We start from the raw sequence: 17,648 nt of genomic DNA, 5'->3' as shown, positions 1-17,648 counted from the left end.
TTTTTGAGTTCTTGTGTTTGCTTTTTTTCCCCCAGGTTATTACTGATGATAATTAATCTACTTATCCAAATTTCTATTAAGTTGTCTACTATGGTTTGGGTCTTGGGATCAAGAGTTAACCAAAGTATTAGTCTCAGTTACTAACAGCCTTCAGTGGCTCTCCTCTGACCAGATCTCCTCCCAGTCTGTTCACACCAGTATAATTTCTTGGTTCTGATTCAGGGTGGTCCTGGCAGACTTGTTAAAGAGGAGACGAGGTCTGAGGGTAAAATGCATAGGCTTCAGTGTCAGGTAGAGGCCAGCAAAACGGGGTTGCTGGGCTCATCTAGTTGGCCTTGGGGGGTGACTACTGTGGTTGTTATTAGGGCTGATATTTAGGGGTTATTTGTTGCCATGCATAACCTCCCTTACCCAAGTGATATGACCACCACTGTCATTAAGGCAGCAGGATTCATGGAACCTGGGAGCAAGCCAGCTTCTGTGTGTGTGTGTGTGTGTGTGTGTGTGTGTGTGTGTGTGTGTGTGTTTGCACGGACATACGTGTATGTATAGATATGCATCTTGCTGCCTTTGTGACAGTGATTCTCAAACTTGTCCACACGTAAGAATTGCCTGGCGATCTTCTAAAATTCCAAACCTAGGGCCACACACTGGGCTGAATTAATTCACTGATTCTGGGACTGGGACAAAAGCAATAGCCATTTTTAAGCTCTCCAGGTGCTTCCAGTGTGCAGATTAGTTTAGGAACCACAGGTCTATGAGAATTAATAATGGTAACATCATCATCATCATCTAAAGATGAGTAGGGATAATGGTAATGGTAGTGGTCCTAGCCACCATTATCATTTACCAACTGCTGCCTGTATGCCAGGCAGTGTCCTGGGTGTCTAACAAAGAGAATCGCATCGAATCCACATGGCAGCCCTGCAAGACAGCTCTGCAGGTGGTTTGAGCAGGAAAGGAGGGGGTCATGTCTTTGACACTGACGCCAGCCACAGACTTGCTTAATCCAGAGTGTCAGGTAAAGTCTAGAAAGATGGAGTTGTTGGGCTCCTCGTGTTGATCCCAGAGTGACCACCATGGTCATCATCGGGGTTGAGATTGAGGGGTTGTTTGTTACCACAGCATAACCTGGCTCATCCTGATGGATGCAACCATCCTTTTAACAACCACAGTGGATTCAGGAGTCGATATGCAAAAGAACATTTTGCAAAGTTATAAATTGAGGATGAGTTTATTTTGGCTTGTGGCTTGGAAAGAGAAATGAATGTAGTAAACCAGGCTATTAATCTTGGGTTGGTTGATTCATCCATCAAAATCACTTCAAGGAATCAGGTTAAATAAATTAATAAAACATTACCTTGTGTTTTTGTAGCACTTTTCTCAATGGAGTACACACGGGGTGTGTGTGTGTGTGTGTGTGTGTGTGTGTGTTTGCATGGACATATGTGTATGTATAGATATGCGTCTTGCTGCCATTGATAGTTTTTTTGGCATATTCTAGAAGGACCATTAGGTTTAAATTGGGCTGTGTATAAAAGCTACAAACAAGAACTAATTCACGTTGAAATCCGTATCCAATGTCCATAGACAAGCCTGACTGGAGTCTTGGTGGGTAGTTTGGGTGGGAAGTGTGGGACGGGTGGGAAGGCTGTGCGTAGCAGAGGGAATAGCATGGTTGAAGGCACGACAGCAGGGAGGAGTATTTACAGGGACTCTGTAAGTAGTTCAGTATTACTACCAAGAAAGATATCACTCCCCACTCTTAAGGGTGGTTGGCAAGTCCTATAAGACCCGCAGTTCTCTACTTGTTTCTTCATCCTTCAGCACACAAGTCTGCTAACATTTTTTTCCTACCTTGGAAGAGATTTGTGAGTAATGAAGGGCCAAATAAGGATAATTTTTTTAAAAAGTGAAGTATAGTCGATTTACAATATTGTGTTAGTTTCTGGTGTACACCATCGTGATTCAGTTATACATACATATATATTTTTTATATCCTTTTTATATCCTTTTTCATTGTAGGCTTTTATAAGATATTGAGTATAGTTCCCTCTGCTGCACAGTAGGTCCTTGTTTATCTAGTTTAAATATAGTAGTTAGTATCTGCAAATCCCAAACTCCCATTTTATCCCTCCCCACCCCCTTCCCCCTCGGTAGCTGTAAGTTTGTTTTCTATGTGTCAGTCTGTTTCTGAGCACTCAGCCACCATGACAGACAGCCTTCTAAGTCTCAATACTAAAACAGCACATTTCACAAACCGAGATAATCTGTAATGTACAGATTACAACACTGTGGACCTATTAGATTTAACTGTATGGAACTGCTGTTTTTTAGAGTAAAAAGTGGTTGCATACTAGTAACTTCATATGTTCCATCTGTTATTTTAGTTAACTCTCACAGTAACAGTGAGTTAGGTGGTGGTTGTGCCCATTTTGTAGATGAGTAGTCTAGTGTTTTAGATGGTGCTTAGGCACTGATTGGATTAATATTTTCTCCCTGTAGAGAGAAAGGAGGGGTGGGAAGCAAGCAAGACAGAGTGACTCATGCATGTCAACGTGGAGGTCTCATCCTGGCTCCATCTCTTAGTAGCTTTGTGACCTCTAGCAAAATACTTAAATTCTTTGTACCTCACCTGAATTTTCTCACTTGAAAACTGGGAGCAAGAAAATCTTCCTTAGGATGTCATTATAAGGATTGAATTATAAAATGAGTGGAAATCATTTTGTTCAAAACCGGCTGAAACGAAGCCATTGATCAGAGGTGTTGGCGGTAATAGTTCCTTCTGTCATTGTGTATTTCAGACCAAACCCGTGTCTCTTTCCTCTGACCGTGGTGTTTCTGGAAAACACACACAACATCTTTTTTCAATGGTATCAGTAAATTAGTGACCCTTGACATAATTAGGCATTCTTTTTTTTTCCAGCTAGTTTCCCTCCAGCTCTGATGGGGTGCCATAGAAAGTGGGTGGAACAGCAGATTAACCTCTGTCTGGGTTTCTGGGTCACAGGTGGGGGCGTCCACCCAGCCCCTCCTCTCCCTCCCATTCCTCCGGCACCATCCCATTTCTGATTTTATAATGTCTCATCCTCACCTTCAGGGACCCCCTCCTGGCCCAGCTGCAGTGGTGGTGGGCAGGTGGTTCCTGGAACACCGAGGGGTCCTGCTGGAGTGGGGTCTGTCTGCTCTTCCCCTCTGCTTTGTCAGGTGGGCAGGGGGAGGTGTGACTTTCATGGAGGGTGTGCCTGTCAAAGCCGAAAATGCCAAGAGGCTACTGAGCCGCACAGAGGCTAAAAGAGCACACATCCTCTCAAGTCCTCTTAGATTTTTCTGCAGCCAGCTGTTCTCTAAATGGGGCTGTGGGCTTTGGGCTGAGACCTGCTTACAGCATCAGTAAACTCCGTGGACCAGCCTGTCCCTCTTGGGAAAAACTTGGCCTCAGGACAGGGCTTGGGAGGGAGAAGTGAAGGTGTGCGGAAAGTCTTTCTTTTCCTCTTTTCACGTTCATGTCTTGGCAAGAAAACACGCTCTTTATTTCTGTCGCCTGTATCAGCGGCAGATTCCCCAACTGAACTCCTAGGCGTCGTCCTGGCTTCGTCATACTTGAGCTTTTCCGGCTGCAAACAATTTTGCTTCTCCAGTTGACTACGGGGACTCTAATAACTCCAGGTGGTGAATGGGCGGTGGGGAGTACAGTTCTGTAGAAATACAGCTCTAACGCAGTACAAACACAGAGGTGGGAAATGGGAAGCTTGTCAAGAGGGAAGTGCTGGATTAAAACATTTTACCTTTATTGACATTGAAGAAACCAGGACACTTGTTAAATACTTTATGATGTCACCTCATGGCCCAGTACATACATATTTTAGAGCCTTTAATAACAAGGTGGCTGAGGTACGTTTCTTAAGGAAAGGTGATTAAGATAAATTGTTGAGATGAAACACAGCAGATTTCCATTCAGACTATGAGCGATTTTTAAAATAAAAATATATGCATTATCTTTATACAGTGAGAGACATAGAAGAAGCATTTGAAAGTGTGCCCACATAGTGTGGGAGGCTGGATCGTAGGTTTTTATATTTTGTTCCTTTTGTTCAAATTTTTCAAATTTTTTTTATGCAGTCAACATGTATTTTTCATATAATCAGAGTGAAAGAAAGGTAGAGGGGGTCAGGAACCTCCCTTTTTTAACCCAGTCATTCCACATATTTATTGAGGGTCTCCTAGGAGCTGGGTGGGCACAGTGACAGATAGCCCTGACCTCTGCTTTCACTGAGCTGACATTGTATTGAGAGGCTTTTTTTTTTAATTTAAAATATTTTTTAAGCTCAAAAATAAAAATTACAAGTTGTGATAAGTGCTTTGAAAGAAAAAAAGCCAGTGACATACCAGGAAATGACGGAAGGGAAGGTTGACTTTAGGAAGGATGAGGGGACCACTTTGAGGAGGTGACCCTTGAACCTGGAGGCCAAGAAACAGCGATGGGAAGAGGCTGCAAAGTATACACGAGACACAGAGAAGGGCCAGCAGGAGCAAGTGAGAGCCGCCTGCCTTCCTGCAGGTCCCTCAGAGGGCTGGCGAGACCAGGACAGGAGCCGGCCACTTGTGAGAAACGTGTTACATGGATTATGGGAATATGGCCATTAGGAAAACGTAATGGCCCCTGGGAGATTGGTTAATGTTTTGCTAAGTAACAGGAATTAGGCGTTGGGTTTGAGCTGTTGGTTTTGTACTTTGGTGCTATCTGAGTAGCAGCTCTGATGTCCTCTTTTACGATGGGCAGGTTTCAAGCGCTGCCCAGGGATTCCCAGGCCTCCTTCCCCTTCCCCTTCTGCCTTCTTTAAATTCACCCACTGAATGGATGCTCCTCGGTAAGGCATGACCCTGGAGTCTTAGCCCTTAGCCTGGGCTGTGGTGGAAATATTTGGGAAGGTGCCTCTTTGTTTCTGGGTTCAGTATTCATTCATTCCTTGAAGAGGAGGAGGGAAGCAGCTGGGAGAAGTCCCTGAATGTTAGATTGAGGACTCAGACTGGATACAGAGGCAACAAGAACTATCATCTAGGTGCTTACAACATACTGAATGGTGTGTTTCACTTAATGATGGCAGCAACTCTTCAGAGTCCTCTCTAAGAGCAGTTGGGCCAGACACATCAAGACTCATAACAACATTCAGATCCTTTGACCCAGTAATTACAATCCACGGGACTTATGCTGAGGTCATCATTTTTTTAATGGGGAGAAACCAAGAAAACAATGAGGTCTATAACAGAAGTCATAGCCAGCAATGACACAGTGTTTTGGGGTTTTGAACATATTTTCCTATATAGATTTATGAGGGCTTCACAACATTCCTGTAAAATAGGTTTTTATGCCCATTTCACAGATGAGGAATGGAAAGTTAGATGGAGTGCCCTGATTCACTCTGGCAGGTTCAGGCTCTGAATCCCCGCACATGCAGTGTCACCTGGTTGGGGTGCCCAGAAATTAAGGAAAATGGTGGGTGTTAAGGAAGCAAGGGGAAGGAATCCAAGACTGAAAATAACTCTTGAACTTAATGCATGCTTAGTTCTGTCTCACGTGTCGTATAGATTTTATTTGAACTAATCCTTACAACAAACTCGGGGGGAAGCTGAGGCTCTGAGAGGTTGATTAACTTGTGAAGGTTGGCTTCAGACCCTGGCAGGGCTAAACTCACAGCTTCCTGGTGCTTTCAGCTCTGCACAAAAATGTGCCCTCTGCTTCACAAGAATGCATTTCTCAAAGAGTGAATAGATGAATGAAGGAATGAATGGATTAGGTGGGTTAGGGCTTGAGAACCAGCTCCCATAGAGAATGAGACATCAGGATGCCCAGGGGTGATAGGTTCTTTTTGATAGCTCTGCAGTTTCTACATGCAAAACAGTTACCCAAGCCTCTCCCACGAGAGCTGCAGCTTCGCTGGTCCTTGAGGCCACACTTTTCCAGTACCCTTCACCTAAAGGTTCTCTTTCTTTGCTCATCTGATCCCTTGAAAAATGCTGTGAGCCAAAAAAGTCTCGTGGAAGCCAGGCGTGCAGGGTGTGGACATTGAGCAACTGAAGGAAACTGAGCTAGCTCAACATGGTGAACTATTCTGCAGCCATGAAAATGATGAATGTGACTGTAGAAATATGAAGCACTGGGAAATAGTTGCACAGATCTGAAGGTATCAATTGAAGCAGTGTGCATTTACACGGATAAAGGCTGGAAGAGAACAGGAAGGAAGACAGCGTAAAGGTTTTGGGGTTGGATGGTGTAACCATCCAGTTCATCTTCTCAGCTAGGAACCTTAGGGTCATGCCACACAGCTCCTGCTTTTTCTTCCCCTAGGTGCAGCAAACTCTTGAGGATTCTACATCAGTAAGTATCTTAATTCTGGTGCCCATTCTTCCTCTCCACTGCCAGGTTCCTAGAACAGGCTCTTATTACCTCTTGCCTGGACCCCACAGCAGTTTCACTGATCTACTGGCCTCCATTCTCCTCCCCTGTTGAACACTGCCGTCAGAGTGATCTTGTTATAAAACACATCTATCTGATTATGTCTCTCCCTTGCTTTAAAGCGTCTGTGTACTTGTGGTTGCCTTCAGGAGGCAAGTTCCAACTCCTTAGCATGGGGCAGGCAGAGGTCCTTTACAGTCTTACCACCCCAGTCATACCCCTAGAATGTCATGAATGCCCTTCCTCTGCTCATGTGCCTTCTCTTCTTGGCCCTTCCCCCATCTCTTCAAGACCAAGCTCATCCTCTCTGAAGCCTTCACAGCCATCCCAGGGAGATGGTTGGTTCCTCCACCCTCCTAAATTACAACAAATCATGTTGTGTTGTAATTGTGAGGTTACAGCCCTTCCTTTCACTAAATTTTGAGGCCCTCCAGGGCAGGGATCAGATGGCTTACTGCCCATCCTCCACCCTAAACCCTCAGCATGGTGCCTAGGACATAGTAGAGGGGCAGAAACGTGTAATCGAATGACTCAGTGATTGATTTTGTAAAAAGCAAAAGAGGAAATGCAAGTAAAGGGCTTATAGTACAGTGCCTGGCACATAGTAAGGACTCAAAAAAAGTGCTAGCAAGCCACAGTGATTAAATCATCATCAGAGCCTACTGCTCTTATGTAAACATCTCTTTTTTTTGGCATCCTTCTGCTTGTTTTTTCAACATAAAACTTTGACCTCAGCTGAAATGTGATTACATTCATGCAGAATGATGAAAGGATCGTGGAAGAATAAATTCAGCACTTCTCTTAGGGTCTTGTTTTCTGTTCCCTCTTTCAGGACATCCGTCGTCGGGTAGTGGTAGAGCTTACTGGTGAGTTCTCACACAGGCTAGGAACAGCTCTAGGGCTGATAAGGAGAAAGTGCCTCTGAAAGGAGCAGTCCGTCCTTACAGGACTCATCCTATGTCACGGTTATCACTCATCGAGTGGACTGTTTCTTTTTGCTGGACTGTAAGTTCCTTTCAGACCAGCATCATGTCTATGTTGCTTCCCAGAAATAAAATTAGGACCAGTGGATGAAAGTCATTGAGCATCAGATTTCTGATCCTTGTAAAAGAAGAGGTTCCTCACAATGAGGAGACTGACCACAGCAATAATGAGCTCCCCATAATTGGGTATATTTGAGCTAAACTGGATGTTCATGTGTTAAGGACATTATGGAAGAGATTTCTGCTCTCTGTGGGATATTGGGTCACAGGTGTGTGGTTACTCAGAGCTCATACCTAAGGGACCAAGCAGGTGTATGAACTCTTCTTCTGGTTCAAATAGAGGACAGTGGGTTAGTATGGACCAGGGTTAAGAGTGGGTGTCAGTGTGTCAAACAAATGGACCAGAGTTCTTGGATTGTGAACACTGTTCTGTCAGCATCATTGCTTGCAAACATCAGCTCCCTCAGTTTAGTTGAAACTGATGAAGATTATAATGGATCTAGTGTAGAACCCCCAAATCATCATTAAGTGTGATAATTAGGGTAAAAATTGGAGGCCTAGGACTCTTGCCCTTAGTGAGTGCATTGAAAATAGCCACCTGCTCTCTCCATAACTCTTTTAACACATAAATCTTTGTAATATGGTCCATATCACTTGGTCTCCATATAACTAAAGAGGAAGACAGAAGGCTAAATAATGTTAAAGACCGCCTTTCTGTATTTGGGGCAAGGAGTGATTTCCTGGCTACATGTGGTAAGGCCCAGATAGTTTCTGGGATCTCACTGAATTGACTAGAACAAGGGTTCATAATCACGGTTTCATAGATAGGCTTCCTGAATCCAAGAATCTGTAATTGTGTGTAAGTTTGTGTACCTATGTGCATTTTCCTGCAGAGAAAAGCGCATACTTTTATGGGATTTTTCAGTAGGGCTCTTGACCCTAAAATATGTAGGACCATTTACCTCTGTAGTAATGATCCGCTCAGCAGTCAAACTGGAAATATCCCCGGGAGAGGTAACATTGTAATCATTTGCCCTTTAGTGTTAATGAAAAAAATCTGAGAGTTTCATAACAGAATGGGCTAGCTCGATGGGATGTTCTGATTTTGTACATAAATAGCGAGCATTTATGTTCAGAGTGAAAGGGGAGTTAGGGAAAAATGAAGAAGCTGCGCCCTCTGCCACATCTAAATTCTCTGTCCATCAGACATTTTTGCCCAGAGCAGACCTCAGAACAAAGTCTCGTTTATCTGAAAGAGCTATGCGTGACACCGTAGAAGTCTCAAGTGGCGCCTGATTTCTGTTCCTAGAATGGTCATTTAATACCTCCCAAGGGCGTCTCCAGGATACCATCGCAGATGATAACCGTGTACCTCTCGGCTCTGGCAGCCTGCCAAGCGCATCTGCCGTGTCTGGGAGTGTGAGGCTCAGTACCTGGCGGAGGGAGAAAGGCGTGCCCACCAGCCTAGCCATTCCACGCGTGAGAGGCGGTGGGATGTGGCAACTTCGCTGGATTCAGCTCAGAGTCCTGATTCGCGAGTTCCAGTTCCTACCATTTCTGAGCTTGCTGACCTGAGGCAGGTCTCTGTCACCTCTGAACCTCAGTTTTCCATCTGTAAAACGAGAAGGCTGTAAGACCCCGACCCAACCAGATATCATCTCCGCGCAAAGGTGCTGCCCCTTTAAGGAGGGCGGGGGAGCGGAGGAGGTGGCCGCGCCCCCTTCCTCTCCTCGTGGCGCCCTCCCGACCACCTGTCTCTGTTCTCGCCCCGCCCCCTTGGGGAGGAGCGGGGGAGGAGGGGGCGGGGAAGGAAGGCTGAGGATTTACCTTGCGGGGCGGGCGCGCGGCGCATGCGCACGGCCGGACAGGTCCGCGGCGCCCTCACTTCCTGGCATTCCCCCCTCCCCCTCCTCGCCGTTACCCTGTACATCCGGGTCACTTGCCCTCCCCGCTCGGAGCCGCTGCCGCCGCCGTCGCCTGGCTCGTCGCGGCTCCGCTACAGGGGCAGGTGCGGAGGGCTCCCGGTCTGGCCGCCGCCGCTGCCCCGCTCCGGGCCCGGGGCTCCCCCTAGCGCCGCTGAGGAGCCGCCGCCGCGGCTCGAGGAGGGCGGAGGAGCGGGGCTGAGCGAGCCTGTAGGTTCGAGCAGAGGGTGAGTGATTTATTTTGACTGTTTTTCCCTCTTCCCTCACACCGCTCGCTTTCCTGCTCCGCGACCCCATTTTGGCGGAGAGGCGGGTGCGGTGGGGCCGGCGCGGGGCTTCCTCATCCCCCGGCGCGGGGTTTCCTCATCCCCTCGCGCGGAGGGCCCGCCCCGGCGCCCACCCCCGGCGCTGCGGCTGCACCTCCGCGGGCGCTCCCGGCCCCGCCTCCGCGACCCACCTCGGCGGCCGCCTCCCCGACCCCCGGCTCCCACCTCCGCGACCCGGCCCCACCGACCCCGGCCCTCATTCATTCGAATCTTCCTTTCTCCAGACCCTTCCTTCCACTCGTACCTCTGCGCGCGTGCTCGCCTCCCGCCCCCACCCCCGAATCCTGCCGCCGTGACCCTTGATTCCCCGGCTCTTCTCTTCCCGGGTCGACGTTTGCCCCTAACCCGCAGCTCCCACTTCCATCTCCCTTTCCTCCTAGCGGCCACCTCTCCTTCCCTCCCTGTACTCGTGGTCCGCAGATCCACACCCCCCTCGGTCTCTGCCACGCCTCGCCCGGGACACCCAGCGTACCCGGTCACCCGCGTGGAAGTTGGTGTCTTTATTGCCCACCCTCTCCTCCCAACCCTGTCCACCTGTGCGGCCAGACCGTCCAACTTATATACTGCGTTGACCTTAATTCCCAGCATTTAAAGTCCAGATTCTCAGTCCTAGGGCGTGGTCTTAGTGTGTTTCCAAAACACACGATTTCTACTATAATTACCCAAATCTGTGACTGTCAAACTGTGGTGGAAGTGGTGGTGGTTCTGTGTGTTTTCCTCATGGCTATTCTGGGTCACACCAGACACGTTTTCTCGCTCTCTACTTCTTTTTTTTTTTCCCTGGAGGAGTATCTATGATGGATTAATTTGCTCTGAATGTAAAATTTGGCAGAAGATTGTTAGTCTTTCGACTCCTCCACATTCCTCCTTGCGCTGTTCCATGACTGATTTGTAACATTACCTGTTAATACTGTTTGTTGGTGAGACTTTTTCTCGGCCCATCTGTCGACAGCAGTTACTGAGTGTCCCCCGGTGTGCGGAATACTGATGGACTACCTGAATTCTTGCAGTCCCACGAAGTGCCATTCTGGAGAAGACAAAGATTTTTGGCATGTGTTCACACTCCCCTCCCTAAATTTTTTGAGTTTGCCATCTTTTTCCTCCTTAATCTTTACATGGAAAATGTGTATCAGTCAATTTTGTGTTCTTAGAGTCTTGCAGTTTGGCAGGCTGGTGTTTCAGAGGAGGGTTTTATGTAGCTGAAGGAATTTCAATCACTTGGGTGTTCAGGGACTTACTGCAAATAATTTTAGACTAACGTACCTCAAGAAAAATAAACTAATCCTTTTAATTCTTTAATTGTATTTAATAATAGAAACAGAAGCTTTGTGTCTGAAACAACTTGATAATTGGGGCTTATTTGATAGCCTGCTTGTAAAGTGTTGCAGTTAACTAAAACTGCCTGATTCAGCATTCATGAAGTGAAATGACAGCACTTTTTTTCCCCCCATGTGACATTCATAGTCCATAATAATGAACTCAAAAGAAGGTTCTTAGTCCTGAAGTACACCTACCTGCATATCAGTGTGATGCAATTGCTATCAATAGTAATAGTATTTTTTTCAGCAGCCCTTTCTTCTGAGGAGCTGGTATTATAAAAAGTGCTTGGCTGTTTGTCCCCTTTTACATCTTGGATAACCAGTCTAAGTAGTAAGTCTTAACTTATAGTCAAGATTTTTTTTTTTTTTGGCAGAGCCATTTTGCTACATAGATTTTTTTAATTTCTGAAAACTTTCTCAGTTATATAGCTGTCTGAGAGGAAATTCTTGCTTTGTAAAATGTAGGATATATAGTATGAACTCTAGAATATTTGATAATTGGATAGAGGCTAGATTTTTTTCCTCTTTCAGGAAAATGATTGATCAAAGGGAGCCTTGATGAGTAAATTGACCCTAGTCTCCCCAGAAGAAATACAGTTTCAGATGCTGAGTAAAACTAAGTGAATGTAGTTTATTTCTGATAGATTCTAGGTGACATTTAACATAATCAAATATAAGATTTATTTCTCTAAACTTTCCCCACCAAAATGGGTAAAAAAATTTATATGTTAGTGTCACTGTTGAGACTGTTTGACTCATTTGAAATGGTCATTTACCTTTACTTAGTAATTGATTGAGCAGTATAGAGTGATGTTTATTTCATTTAATCCTAGTCTCTTTGGGGAACGTATTGGACTGTTACTTACTTGAAGTTACTTAAGTCATCAAGTATTGCTGCCCTTACTGTTAGAGCCTATAATTTGCTCTTTCACTGTTTAAGGAAAACAAAATTATAAAATTTTGAAATATTTAATTACATTGTTAATGGCATGTCTGCTATTACTTTTGGTCTCTCCTTTTCTGTTACTACACCAGAGTTTAGCACAGCTCTTGTCTGGTGCACAGTGGATATGCAGTAAATGTTTTGACTAATTGAATGAATGGCAAGGTCAGAAGAGTTACACTATAACGTTGTGTAATTATGTGGCAAAAGTTTTGGAGGAGGATGTTGATTGCTCTCAACTGCAGTTCTCTTAAGCAGCTTGTACATTTTGAGGATTGTTATATTTGATTACTTAAACTGCTTTGAAATCTTTGGGGAGAAAGTAACAGTAGACATATCATTTTGTGTTATACTTTAGCTCACTGAATGGATTTGTTCACTTAGAATGAATATTTGATGTGTATCTTGTCAGCATTCATGAGCAATAGTCAATTCAGATAATTTCTTTTTTATTTAAAGTTTCTGAAAGTCAGCATAAAAATTCTTGAATGTGGGAACTCATCCAGTTTTTTTAGGGGGAGGGTAATTAGGTCTGTTTAATTTTTTTTTTAATGGAGGAACTGGGGATTAAACCCAGGACCTCACGCATGCTGAGCATACATTCTGGTGCTTGAGCTATACCCTACCCCCGTTATCCAGTGTTATGATAAGTTCACTAATTTAGGTTAATTTTTCAAGGAATATTTTTTCACATTGCAGAAATGGAAGGCATAATCCAATACTGTGGCAGTGGTTACTTAATATTTCCATGGTGGTGTTGATAACGTTAATAATAACTAACAGTTACCTAGCATTTACTACTTGCTGCTTGCCAGGCAATGTTGTAAGACATTTAATCTGTATAACACCCTGATACTAGTAGGTGTTAGCATTTCCATCTTGCAGACTAGAAAACTAAGGTTAAGTAACTAAAGTGACACAGCTACTCAGTAGAAGATAGGGTCTTGGCTCTTAATTATTATGCTGAAAAAGTGAACCCCTCTATGCCAAGTTCTGTATAAACATTAAGTTTTTTGACAACCCTGCAAGGTGTAGGTTAATTCCTAGTTAAGTCTTAATTAACATTAGGAAAGTAAGGCTCAAGGAGTGTAGGTAACTTGTTCAAGTGCCTGCCCAAGTAGGATGAGGAAGGCTGGCATTTAAGCCCAGGCCCCTGTGACTTATAGTCTTTACTAATATTCTATTTCAGAGTACTAATTTGAAGTGTTATATTTTATATTATATATTTAGAAGGCATACTTAAAACAGCTAATCTTGAAACTTTTTCAGCTGCCACAGGATGGGTAATGTTCACTTGTCTCTATGCTGTGAGCATATACAGGATTATAATTTCCTGCTTACTAGCTGTAGCTCCCCCCCTTTCCCACTCATGCAAGTATATTGGAATGCAAATGAGTGACATTTGTAAAACTTTTTAAACAAGGAAATCATTCTTAGAATTTTGATTCTTTAAATACGTGCATTTCTTGTTCCACATCCTGATTATAGTACCATGGGTGAGAATGGCTGTTTTCAGATACTGGGTGATTTTGTTTAAATAAAAGACCTAATGCAAAAATATATTTTTGTTGCTATTTAATTTATTTTGAAAAGATAATATTTAGTGGTACTGCTGTGTGCAACACTGTGAAGCTTTCAATCCTGTAGGGTTATTATCTGCCATGCAGGTAATCTCTATCTGATGTATTGTAGTTGGTGCATTATGTCTGGTATATGTGAAATCTAGATTGATAGACACTTTTTGCTGTGTCTGTATACGTTCTGCCTAAAATCCTTCCAGTCATAAATTGGCTTGTTCTCAGATAATCCAAATTACATTGAATGCTAAGGTCAAACAATTTCAGAAAATACTTACTGTGAAAAAATATTATGACTTGTTCCCAGATATTATTATTTGGGATTATTTATGCCATTTCTCTATTCTTAGGGCAATGGAGAATTGAAGGCACTAATTTAAATGAAATCTGAGATTGACTAGGTCTTGAAGTGGACTTTTGTAGTTTGTTGACTTATGATTTTTTTGAGACATTCTTTAGTATGTATGGGCAAGAACATTGCATTTAAGCCCTGATTTGCTCTTGTCTGATAGTGTGGAGATTCTCAGATTATCTATAAGATAGAGGTAATACTATCTCTGCTAAGTGCCTCACAACAGTCTTGTGAAAGTTTTGTATTAATTTCAAATGCAACGCAATAAGAAAGGAAGAATAATAATTGTATTGAAGCAGTGCATTTTTAAGTCGAATGATCATTAAAAATATTTTGGCTTTGATTGTCTATTTCTTTGACACTTGGCATAATATTTAGTATATGATTGCCATTAATTATCCAAATAGTTACTGAGCACACAAGCAGGGTTATAAGCAGTGAATAAAATGTTAGTTTTACAATAGAAGAAAAGATAGAGAAAAACAGACAGGTAGCTGTTCAGCAGGTAGCTAATCTTATTTTATGAGTCAGGATAAACATCTAGGTAGCAGTGCCATCTAAACTAAGATCTGAAGAGTGGACCAGTAGTCCCTTGAGCAAAAGGGACAATGCCTGGGCCTAGGAAGAGGGAGGGGCTAAAAGGAGATAAGAGAGGTCCTGTACGTCTTAGAAATGGTTACTGGTACTGTGTGGCAATAATACAAGTTATAAAGGAGGTGGGAGAAAGAGGTCGACAGTAAGTAAACTGTAAGGCTGGCTGCCTGAGTCATGTTAACAAGTTCAGGTCAGTTTGGATTAAAGGCTAGGGGAAACTGTTACAGGGTTTTAAAGGGGGAGAGAGTGAAATACTCATTTGTCTTTTCAAAAGATTGTTCTTAGAGCTTTTGGAGAATGGATTGAAAGGTGAAGTAAGATTGAATACAGGTAAGCAAGTTAAAAGACTGTTATTACTAAGGTTTAGAAAAGAACTGAAAGTGATCAGTACTTGAGTATTGACAATGGAGGGATGATGCTAAATCTATAGGATTTGATGATTTACTGGTTGTGGGCTCCACTGAGCCCATGATTTTGTGTCGAGTAGTGGAGTAGAGGATGAGTTTCCACAAAGGGCTCACTACCACTTTTTCATGTAAAGTTGAGATGCTGCTGGGGCTAAGGCAATACAGATATATTCTCAAATATGCATTTTCAGTTATTCTCCATATTGTTAGTCATTGCATTTGAGTTGACCCACCCTAAAGTGGGACTGTCAGGCTGGAACTCATGAGGCCTCCATGAGTCAGACATTCAGTTTCCACAGGAGCCCAGTAGCAAGCTGATAGCTGCTTATTAACAAAAGGAGTGTGCCTGATTGCTATGTCAGGGAGGCAAAGGGTCCAGAACCCCCAGGGGCACCTCCAGAGGCACCTTTGTCAGAGGCTCCAATCAGATTAAAATCAGGAGTCACAGAGACTTGACCTAAAAATGGTTATTAGGGTTGTGGAGCCCCAGGGGACTAGCACTTTTCTACATGCAGCCCTTCCTGATTGGGAGAGTCCCCTCTGGCACTCACAGGATGGGGAAGTACAACTATATACCACATCAACTCCTACTATCCATTGGGATGGATGTAGAGGCATTAGCAAGAGGACACTGAGTTGGCCCAAAGAGCCCCAGCCACAAGGTGACTTCATTTCCCTTCCCTACCTATTTCCTGCCCAAATCCTATTAGCTGAATCTGGAAGTCCCTCCCTCTGTGGGACAAGGTAGGAGGGTGATAACCTGGGTGCTTATATCTAAGAGAGCCATAAAACTTTTAAGTCCCTCCCATATGTTTCCTGGGCAGCCTCTGAGGGGTATGTATGGCCTTCCATCCCTCTTGGGGGCCAGGGAGACCTCAGCCCTATCCTTTATCATTTTTTTCTGTAAAGCAGAAGAGTTTGGGGGTAGAAGTAGAGGAGGATGGTGGGGCACGGAGGGAGAGAGCAACTCTGTACCAGTAATCAAGGCTTTGTATTCACTTTTGGTCATTCCCTTGTAGTTCAGTCAAAGGAACTTCTAATACTTTTGGTCCATCTGAAGCTCTGTATTGGCAGCAAGGTCATCATTACTTACACAGTCTACTTTAGCTTTGGGTACTCTGGGTCAGCAATCTCAGCCTTTCACCTGGAGACATAGGGCTTTTTGCCCATCGTCATAACGCATCCTTTCCTCTGCCAGCCCAGGGGAGAATGAATAACAACCAAGGCACCATTTCAATGCCTGATTTCAATCCCACTTCTCACTGCTCAGTTTCTAAATATTAATCCAACTCTTTTCTTAACAGGGCAGTGGAGATCCTTATTCTCACCTTCTCTCCACTGACCACTAGGATCATTTGCCAATCCCAGAGTGTCTTCTCATTTCCCAGAACTCTGTCTTTAGGGGCCTTTATCCTCTCTCTCCTAGAAAGTCATGGCTCTGTCAGCATCCCATTCTTGTTGCCAAAACTGTCCAGAATCATGATGATCTGAGATCTTATCCTGCTTGAAAGCTAATAAGTTACTCTGGCACATTTTCATGGATGCTGGTAGGAGACCTGAGGCTCCTGTGTAAAAGATGAAGGTCAGTTTATTACTCTCAGTAATAACAGTAGCCAGAGTATCAACATTTGTACAGGTTTCCTGATCCTCAGGCACACATAGTGGGCCATGTTATTGGAGAGAAACCCTCTGTTTACGGAAGCTATAACTTTTATAATGAACAGTAAGCTACCTGTCCTTTGCTCTAGAGGGATACATCATATTTATTATACTGATCAAATAAGCATGCCTGTCCTTTGCTCCAGAGGGAGATACTGTCTTTGTCTTTGAAGGCTATTTGCTACACAGATGTCCCTGAAAATATAGTCCAGAGCAAAGGGCAGTTGGTACCTCTGCTTGCAACACATTAAAAATAGAGAATTGTTTCTCAGCATACGTAAATTATACCTCAATAAATCTGATTTTAAAAAGGTAACTGGCATGTAGTAAGAATATAATATGTATTATTATTGGTGTTCATCTCCTTGATCTGTTTTTGAGGGCAAACCTCTGCAATGATTTTGGTGAAATTTTGAAGTTAATTTCCTCCAACGTAAGTTACTAACTAATAACATTTACTCAGTAAGTAATGTCTAACGTGTTTAGATGTCTCTTGATTTGAAAAAAACCATACGTGGTCTTTTAAGAATTTCAGGAATATTAAATCAAAGTGAAATAGGAGAAAACTACCTTGGGTTAAAAGGAATGAGATTACCTTGCTTTTGTTTATGTTAAACTACAGTTCTCTACTTAAAATTCTAGCAAATTCTAACAAAGAGGACAATGTTAATTAAATATAGCGTTTTTAAGTGAGCCTTCTTTTTCTTGAGATCTTGAGACAGTATAGATTTAGGGGAGTAAGAGGCTAGCGTAGCTAGTTGGAGGGAGGTTTAAACCTGCAGTTTTTCATTCTTTTTTTTTTTAAGGTATAAGGCTCCATTTTTATCACTTTGCATTTTCTAAATCTTCCCTTCCAGTCTTTTTTTTTTTCTGTAAACAAGCATTCTGAGAGTTTTTTTTTTTTGAACTACTTTACTTGCTAAAAATTCTTACATTTGACCTTTTTTTGACTTAAGTATTTAATGTGTTCTGATATTAAAGTAAATATATTTGCCAGGTTGTTTTTAAATGTAATAAGTCAGCTTCATTTATTCCATTCATTTGGGTTAAAGTGTACATGGATTTATAGACTTGGAAATGTAAAATAATGTTATAGCTATGGTGGCACC

The 17,648-nt window shown here is 43.3% G+C and overlaps 1 protein-coding gene across 7 annotated transcripts in view; it reads left to right on the top strand.

The window, feature by feature from the left end:
* CYRIB (CYFIP related Rac1 interactor B) overlaps positions 1-17,648 on the top strand; it is a 135,024-nt gene that overhangs the window by 46,778 nt on the left and 70,598 nt on the right. For 3 of the 7 annotated variants that reach the window (XM_074353071.1, XM_074353074.1, XM_074353073.1), the window contains exon 1: positions 9,450-9,589. The exons of 3 other annotated variants lie outside the window; for them this stretch is intronic. The gene's annotated coding sequence lies outside the window, so the exon portion shown is untranslated. Of the gene's footprint in view, positions 1-9,362; positions 9,590-17,648 lie in introns of those variants that run through there. One more of the 7 variants, XM_074353070.1, reaches the window with a different exon arrangement.

Source organism: Camelus bactrianus, chromosome 25, assembly GCF_048773025.1.
Source record: "Camelus bactrianus isolate YW-2024 breed Bactrian camel chromosome 25, ASM4877302v1, whole genome shotgun sequence".
Classification (NCBI taxonomy): Eukaryota; Metazoa; Chordata; class Mammalia; order Artiodactyla; family Camelidae; genus Camelus; species Camelus bactrianus.
Note: the sequence above shows the minus strand (reverse complement) of the source record. Positions and strands in the feature narration are given on the sequence as shown.